Raw genomic sequence first — 9,591 nt, 5'->3', positions numbered from 1 at the left:
AAGTGCCTCAGGGGTTATTGTGAGAATCAAGGACACGGATGCGTGTGAGGCCTCGGGCAAAGCACCTGCCTCACTATGTGGGTCATATGTTGGTTCTCTTACAAACTCTTATTTACCCCTTTTTTGGTGACATAGTCCCCAGGCAGAATGAATTGCTTAGTCCTCTGTGCTCCAGTGGCTTTTTCTTCTTTTTCCTAGAACTTGTGCCAGGGTGGGTTGAAACTTTTCATAAGTTTCTCTTTCCTGGCTAGACTGAAAGGTTTTCCATGAGCACAAATGTGCTGGTTTTATCTCTGAATCCCCAGTGCCAGGCAGAGAGTCTCAGGAACAGCAGAGCTCAAAAGATGCTTATAGAATGGGGAATTCCAGTTCTATTGACATATCTCTTATGAAATCTTTTGATCCTCTAACGAGAAATAATTTTTCTCTCTATGGGAATTGAGTGCTCTCATCACATTATGCCTTAACTCATAGTTATTTGTGAGCCTTTTTTTTTTTTTTCTTTTTGGATTACCCTCCAGCCTCCTCGGGCAGCCCCCAGTCATATGATTGCTAGAACTGCATCTTATTCACCTCTGAAACCGCAACAGTGTCTGGCCCATGCATTCCACCACTTGTTTAAGATACAGTTCTTCTTGAGCAAGGAGCAAGGGATATGACTCACACATTTAATGTACAATAAGGTTTTTGCCTTTTTTGTGTAGGCCTGCTCCGCAAACCACTTCCCTGTTGCGCAATGAACTGGAGGGTGGGGTTGCTCCCAATGTTAAAATCAGTCAGGGTCACCAGAAGTCATTCACTGCCTCTGAATAAAAAATGTTAATTCACAACTTAACTTCAAATCAGGCTTCTCTATTTTATCAAGAATGTCAGGATAAGAAACTGCCTCATTATACATGTGCAAAATACAATACAAACTTTGAGCAAGGCAAGGATTAGAACTGATGAGAAGATAAAGTAAACTTGGAATATAATGATAGGATTCTAGTTCCTAAGGTCACAGAGTTTTTATTTTTATTTATTTATTTATTTTTATAAAACTTTGAAAAAATTTTTTTAATCCCCATCACCCAGTTACCCCATTCCCCTACCCCCCTCCCTTCTGTAACCCTCAGTTTGGTTTCTAGAGTCCAGAGTCTCTCATGGTTTGTCTCCCTCTCTGATTTCTTCCCATTCAGTTGTCCCTCCCTTCCCCTGTGGTCCTCCGCACTGTTCCTTATGTTCCACATATGAGTGAAACCATATGATAATTGTCTTTCCCTGCTTGACTTATTTCACTCAGCATTATCCCCTCCAGTTCCATCCATGTCGATGCAAATGGTGGGTATTCATCCCTTCTGATGGCTGAGTAATATTCCATTGTCACAGAGTTTTTAAAAAGTTGTTGACCTCAGCAGCAATTACACTGCACTACATACGGCTATTTAAGATTAATTGCATTGGTTGGCATTACATTATATTAAACTTATGTTATGGATACAGGGCAGCTAAATAGAGATTTTGTCAGGGTCTAGTAGCCCCTTAGTGAATTTTTCAGCCTTTGGACAAATGTTGACTGAGCTTCGGTCCTGTGCCAGCTCTGTGCTAGAAATGGCTGAGAGGGAGGTAGAAGACAGACCCTGCCTTGGCTCTCCTTTTTTTTTTTTTTCCCCCCTTTCTTGCTATTAAGTAATCTAAGTTGACTGTATGTATCCTGATTGCCTGTAGAATTGCTGTGGGGAATGAAGAGAATGTTTATAAAGCAGGTCATATGTTTTGATAAGCACTATGTAAGAACTCTATGTGATTATTCTCCAGCATAATACTAATGTGGTAAAAATCAACCATGAAATTGCAGTTCTAAGGCCCTTTTGCTTTCGACTTTAAGATTTCTTAATAGTCAAGTCCACTGACTCTCATTTGATTACTGGTTTTTAAAATTAAACTTGTCTGCACCATTTAACAAAGAAACAGTGTTTTGATTACTCTTGGAATATAAATGCTCCAGTCTGAGTGATAGTTTTACAGAGTTGTTTTTCTTTAAAGTCCATATTTCCTCCTCAGTCTCAGAGACATTAGAACCAGAAGGGATCTTGGGTATTATCTAATTCAGTGCTGGTCGAACATTTCCATTCTTTTCAAACATCAAGTGCTTTTTTTCTGAATACTTGAGGTTCTGGAAAATTTTCACATACCAAACTGTATTTAATTATTAATTAATAATATTTAATTTTCTTTTTTTCATTAAAGAATACTGCTGCCAATCAGAGCTCCTAATTAGTATGACAGAATTAGAATTAGCAGTAAGCAGTGTTGTTACTGATTCTGGAATCAGATTACCTGGGTTTGATCTTCCTTCCAACACTAACTAGCTGTGCAACCTTGAGCAAATTGTTTAACTCTCTGTGCCTCAGTTTCCTTATCTGTAAATTCATAACAATAATACATTCCTCAAAGAGTTGTGAGGATTCCTGCATCATCACAGCCCAAACAAAGAAAAGGGCCCCCTTTGTTATCCTGTCAAATGTAAATCTATATAATATTAGGTTTCTAATAAAATATTGGAAGTATTTTACCTTGTGAATACTCATTACTACTTTTCAAGATTCCAGTGAGGTTCTAGGATATCAGGTTGGTAATTGCTATTTGAGAATAAACTTATCCTTTAAAGGGGAGGAACTTGAAACCCAGAGAAGTGAGTTGCCTGAGGACTCCCAGCCACTCAGGGCCAGACCTTGCACTGGAACCTGGAACTTCCAGACTGTGGGACTGTGCATTTATCAGGCTAATTAGAAGATTGTTCATAAAGGTCACAAATGCATCCAGATCATGTGGTGTGAAATGGACATAGGATGGGGACATTAGAAGCACTTACTGTCCTGGGTTCTGTGCACACTGAAAGCAATTGAATATTTAAATTCCATTTAAGGGGCGCCTGAGTGGCTCAGATGGTTGAGCATCTGCCTTTGGCTCAGGTCATAATCTCCAGGTCAGGGATCGAGCCCCATGTCCGGCTCCCAGCTCAGCAGGGTGTCTGCTCTCCCTCTCCCTCTGCCTCTCCCCCTGCTTGTGCTCTCTCTGCATCTTTCTCTCTCTCTCAAATGAATAAATAAAATCTTAAAAAAATAAAAATAAAAATAAATAAATAAATGAATTCCATTTCATTTGGAAGCCCCTTGACATCTGTAAGGAATATCTCCACAATTTGGATGCCAAATTATCACTATCAGTATAGCTTATAACCTCCTCTAGAAAATGCATTAAAGAATAACTGAGAAATTTAAGTAACCCTGTAAGACCCTTAATAAAGGCTATACTTATTAGACTAAAGTAACTGATAGTAGTTTTAAAATAAATTCTGCCATAGGGGCACCTGGGTGGCTCAGTCAGTTAAGTGTCTGACTTTCAGTTTTGGCTCAGGTCATGATCTCAGGGTTGTGAGACAGAGCCCCGTGTTGGGCTCTGCACTGGGTGTGGAGCCTGCTTAGGATTCTCTCTCTCCCTCTGCCCCTCCCCCCTCAAAAAATAAATAAGTAAATAAATAAATTCTGCCATAGAAATAAACTTGAAACTATATTATGATGTCATTATTGAAACAGAGCAAACCATGAGCTTACCTGAATGTGCAGAAATTCAGGGATGACGATGGGTGCCAGTGACGTCTGCTGCCCAGTAATGTGCTGATGGATGGCACAGTGGTCAGAAGGGGCCACACTGCAGGATGAAGTCAGCAGAGCCCTGCTGCAGAGCTGCTAAAGTGACTGCAGACTCGGCCCTGAGCTAGACTTACTGAGTGCTAAGTGACCTCCTCAGCCAATCCTGACAGCTTCCCAGTTCTATCTCAACCAGTTATCAATTACAACTGTCAGGAACCTTTTGGGAAGCTCCTGAGGACTGGAAATTTGACAGTGATAAACCCAAGAATGCCAAGTGTCCATTGTTCTCAGTGCTGGTGAGGGCTCATTAATACTCATATATACTGCTGGGGGGACTGTAAATGGATACAAACCTTGAGGAGGACAATTTAATATTTCATTATTATAAGTTTAAAAATGTCCCTTTTCAGGCGCCTGGGTGGCTCAGTCGGTTAAGCGTCTGCCTTCGGCTCAGGTCATGATCTCAGGGTCCTGGGATCGAGCCCCACATCGGGCCCCCTGCTCCGCGGGAAGCCTGCTTCTCCCTCTCCCACTCCCCCTGCTTGTGTTCCCTCTCTTGCTATGTCGCTCTCTGTCAAATCAATAAATAAAATCTAAAAATAAATAAATAAATAAAAATGTCCCTTTTCTTTGACCAATAAATCCACATCTAGAAATCTATTCTAAGGAAACAATAGACTCACAGCTATCTAGTAGCATTACACAATAGCAAAATATAGGAAACAATCTTAATGGCCATCAATAGGGAGCTGATTTAAAAATTATAGTATGTTTATACAGTGGAAAACTAAATAGCCATTACAGATGATATTTTAGGATAAAATGTATTTTTTTTAAAAGATTTTATTGATTTATTTGACAGAGAAGGGCACAGCCAGAGAGGGAACACAAGCAGAGGGAGTGGGAGAGGGAGAAGCAGGCTTCCCGCAGAGCAGGGTGCCCGATGCGGGGCTTGATCCCAGGATCCTGGGATCATGACCTGAACTGAAGGCAGATGCTTAACCACTGAGCCACCCAGGCACCCCAGGATAAAATGTATTAATGTGGGAAAATACTTAGGCTATAAAATTGATTCCAAAAATCAGAAAATAACTCTACATGTACATCATGATCCCACATTTATTAAAAAAAAAAAGTCTTCAAATAGAAGGAGGACCGAAAGGAAATAGAACAAAATATAAACAATGGTATATTTTAGAATTGGGATTTTAAGTGATTTTTATTTTCCTGTATATTCTATAGTTTCTACACTAAGTGGTACTTTTAAAAATCAACTGGTTTTATTGAATAACACATGCACATATCTACAATATTAAATATGGAATGAAAAGAAATCCAAACATCTAGTTCCTCTTCATAGAAATAATACTGTTACCAGTTTTTTGTGTATCCTTGCAGAGATTCTACGGTGTAGGAATTGTGTGTGTGGAAGCAGGATGGGGAGGGCAACTAGTCAGATAAGGACATGACTTAAGGAAAAGTGTAGCCATGGCCTGATCCCAGGGGAACTCTGGAGCGTAAATCACACGCAGAGTTGGTCTCATCCTGAGCTGTGGTGCCAGAGAGTTTAACCCCTTATCAATCAGTTTTTGGCTGCAAGGGAGGGGAACATAACCTCCTGGGAGAGTCAGCTCTCATTCTGTGGAGGGCAATTTCTGTGAACCACTAGCAGTGAGTACTCACAGCAGCTGGGGACAGACAGGTACCAATAAGGGACCAACAGTGTCCACTACACCAACTCAACCATTTCCTAGTTTTATTTGCTTAAAAAAGGTTAATTCATAAATATGCTCATAGTTCTTCCTAGCTATTGGTTCTGAAAGTCCTCATTCCTTATATAATGTACATGTATGTGCAGAAAGGTAAGCACATTTATTGTTTCCCCTAATTAACAAAAATTGGCACAGTATTATCTTTTAATTAAATGTGCTTGCTTCCTTTAAAAAAAACACTCAACACGCAGCCAAATAAATACAATAAATTTAGGGAAAAAAAGGTTAAATTTAGTTTTAACTTTTGGCAAAGAACTAAATAATACTTTCATTGTTCTCAGGTACATAGTTTCCTGAGTTGGACTTTGTTGTTAGATTGTGATTGGTGTTTGCACTTGAATTTCAACAAATGCTGGTGTCTTACAGGCCTTCTTTCTCCGAGGTTTCTGAAATATTGGCTTCTAGTTTCAAAACTCTCCCTGCTTTGGGGGCAAGTAGCAAAACTCCAAATACATTTCAGAGGTGACTGATAATTGGAAAGGAACCTAAAAGTTGACTAGTGCAAACCTTTAAGTTTACAGGTGTGGAAAGGGAGACTCGGAGAAGGGGCATGACTTAGCTTAGGCTGCCTGTCGGCTTAGAGGTAGACACAGGTTAGAATCCCAGTCACTTGGCTCTCCTTCTAAGCTCCTGAAATGACACTGCTGGTTCCCCCAAAGGAACATTAAGCTACTGAGATGAGTTTAGGTGGAATTTAAACCTCTTGTTTCTTTTTTATAGCCTTGACATTTTTTCCCAGTGACTTAACTCTGGAAAAGAAAAACAACAACAACAACAACAACTGGGAATTAAAATTTTCTGTGTACCCGCTACAGTGTATTCAAGTGTGAAGTGGGACAAAATGAAGAATGGGTTAGACTTGGATGCTGTGTGGGGAAATTCCTTGACACTTGAGCATTTTGGATTATTCAGGAAATTCCTCAGAGACTTGGCTTTCCTCTGTATTGTTGTCCTTGGAACTACCATGAGGCTAGGGAAAGAAACAGGATGCACACTAATTATTTACAACAACCTTCCAGGGGGACCGGAGTTTGTCCTCTGTGGACAGATTCTGAGATCCCAGCCCTTCTGCATCTCCACCCGAAGGAGGCCGGGCTCTGACAGGTTAGCCCTGGAGCAGAGGAATCCTCAAGGCAGGACATCTACAGAGAAGGGTAATTATAATCTTCAGACAGAATAGGGTTATGCTTAATTAACAGAGTTGCTGTGTTCCCGAGGGGTGGACATTTGCACAAGTTTTCCTGTAGATAAAGAGAAAGCAGACATTTCTGAGTCTAGGAGGATGTCTGGAAGTGTTTCTTGGGCCTATTGTTTTAAAAGAGGCTGTGTGGCTAAATGCCAATAAAGGAGTTCAGCCCTGACCTTCCATCTGGTGGGGAAGGAGAAAAAAGTTGCCATTTCTCCAGAGTTTATCAAGTTCTTGGTATGGATGGTAGTGGATACTTGACCTTCACCATCTCTTCTAATCCCTACAATAATGCTGTCAGTTAGGTATGAGAGTTCTTATTTTATAGACAAGGCTACAGGCACAGAGAGAAGGGGACAAACCGAGGCCACAGAGCTGGTAAACAGGTCAAAGCCGTAAAGCCTTACCTATTCCCTTGGCTTCCAAGATGGCCAACATGCATTTCCTCGTGCTTTCTTCCTTTCCCTCTAAATTCTGTGAGTAAACCAAAGAAAGCATTTAGTATGGCTAAAGTGGAATTCTACTTGTTTTTGTTTACTTGTTTGTCAAAGGGTGTAAACCCATTTTGTGTTTTCCTATCCTAGGCAAAATCGGCCCCATCCTTCACATCTCAGCCAAAGGCTACCTCTTCGGGAATTTCTCAGGTCCCTGTGGGCTAGGTTTCTGCCCTCTTAAACCTTCAGCTCATTCTGTGTTTACAAATTTTATATTTTTTTCAGGCCTGCTCTGAATTCTCAGGGTCTCACATCCAGCAGAGACTCAACAAATGCTAGCTGCTATGAATTCAGGCTGACCTGAGCAGGGAAGGGGCATGCTGAGCACAGTTAGAGTTCTCATGGGATTCAGCTCCTCTGAGATGCTCCTTCTTCCTGCAGCCACCAGATTCAAGTGACATATCCATATCTCAGTAGAAATGTGGCCCAAAGCTAAGGCCCAAGTCCTAAGAGGCACTTACCTAGTTCCTACACTGTTCCTGGTCAGTAAGGCTCTGCTCCTCCATGCTCCATGCTGCCTGGCCAGTCTCCAGTCCAAAATCCTTCTTAGGTCTCAAGGTTTTGGTTCCCCTTCCCTAAAGAGAGCTAGGTTTGGTGCCTGGCACAACATTCCCCATGTTCTCTCTGAATAAAGCTAAATTAATAGCATTTTCCTTTTATTAATCCCTCCTTTTTAATATATTATTAAATTTTCTTGCTATCTGTGAGGTAGTTTTATACCCCTTTTTACATATGGGAAAACTGAACATGGCTGAGGTTAAATAATGTGCAGAAGTACACACCCTCACCAGAGCAGGGACTCAAACTGAGGACGTTTGACTCCAAATCTCCTGTTTTCCTCACTTGGGAGCAAGGACCATATCTTATGCACTTTGTAACCTACGTAGTGCTTCATAAAGAGTATGTACTAACACTTAGTGAATGGAATGAAAGGCCTTTCCAACTGATAAAAACCAGCAGCACAAATCACACCCAAGAAGCACCATAAGAGGTAATTCAATAGGAAGGGGATTGTGGACCAGGGCTTAACTGCATCCACTTTTTGTGTATCTACTGATAACCTTCTGGGGCCAGTAAACTTTTCAGCGATAATTCAAAAAGAAGCGTTTCAAATTCCAACAGGACTATAAACTTTATCTGTGAGCTTCAGGTTGGGAAATTGTTTTCCTAAAATATCTGCACCTCACACTGAAATTCTTCCATTCTTTATATTTTGATTTCTTCTTTCCCTTTTACGGATTCATTAAGGAAATATTTATTGAGGGTCTACTATGTGCCGACCACAATTCCAGGCACTTTAATCACATCTCATTCTCTCCCTTCATCCATCCATGCATTCATTCCTTTATTAAGTCACTTATTATTTAACTTTGTATAAGGCATGGAATTTCACTTGTTCTACATTTTTACTGAAATATCTCTGGGGTAATTAGGGAAGAAGGTAAGTATCGTAGGGACAGTTTTCCCAACCAGCTCCAAGTACCTGCCCCATTGGGGTGCTGGGTTCTAAATGCATAAAGCAGTGAGAGTTGAGTTTCAGTCAGTCCTTTTACTTGGTGTGTGATGTGGGGAAATCACCCCTTCAGGAGCCTAAGTTTTATCGTTTACAAAATGGGGATCGTACCACTTACTGCATAGGGCTGTGGGGGATCCTATGGGAACTCAAGTAAAAGTGTGTAGCAAAGCGCCCAGTGTGTCAGCACGGGGACTCTCAATAGATTGATAGTGTTAGTCCCCAAGCAGCTTTCTTTCTGCCAACACCACCAGGCAGGCAGCTTGCAGAAGCATCTTGATAGTTTGGGGCAGCATGTGATCTCCCCTGGTTACCTCAGGGAGGCTACAAGGCAGGGAGGGTTACATTCGGGCAAAGACCGTCCAATTGCAGCCTTTGTCTTTATCAGCCTGAGCAGCAGCACAGTCTTGGGGCACAGGCAGTGACATTCCAATTCCCTGACTGGACACTCAAGGGAAGAAGGGATTCTTGGAAAGAGATGAGGGATGGGAGGGGGCTGACTGGCCGCTCTGCAGCTTTTTCTGCTTCCCTTGCATTTCCCTTTTGGCAGTTGCCTGTTTCAAAGGCCTCCTCAGGAGAGGAGCAGAGCTGCTTTTGTTTTGTGATTCTGAGGAACAGGTCAGCATCAGCTGGCAGGGAGGGAGGGAGGGGTGTGATTTGGTCCCACGCCCCTCCCTGAGCGGTGCATTTCTTGCCCTCACAGGAAACCCTGTGGCTTCCACATGTATGGAGGTGGGCTAACTCCCAGATGTCTAGGACTCAGAATGGAGTTTTCAGGAGAAGCAAGGCCTTCCTGCCTTTCAAAGCTCCTGTCTTGTTTTCCAGTTCAGTGCACAGCAGAGTGGGTGCTAAGAATGTTTGCTGAATGAATGCAAGAACCCTCACCGGGGAAAAGTCACAAGAAAGTAATCACTTCACCCAGTGCCATACACAATTGCGGCTTCCCCCTGGGTAGTCTGAGGTTGAATATGTGTTCATTTAGTTATAAACT

Source organism: Leptonychotes weddellii, chromosome 14 (genome assembly GCF_054177405.1).
Source record: "Leptonychotes weddellii isolate Sample4059 chromosome 14, ASM5417740v2, whole genome shotgun sequence".
Lineage (NCBI taxonomy): Eukaryota > Metazoa > Chordata > Mammalia > Carnivora > Phocidae > Leptonychotes > Leptonychotes weddellii.
Note: the sequence above shows the minus strand (reverse complement) of the source record.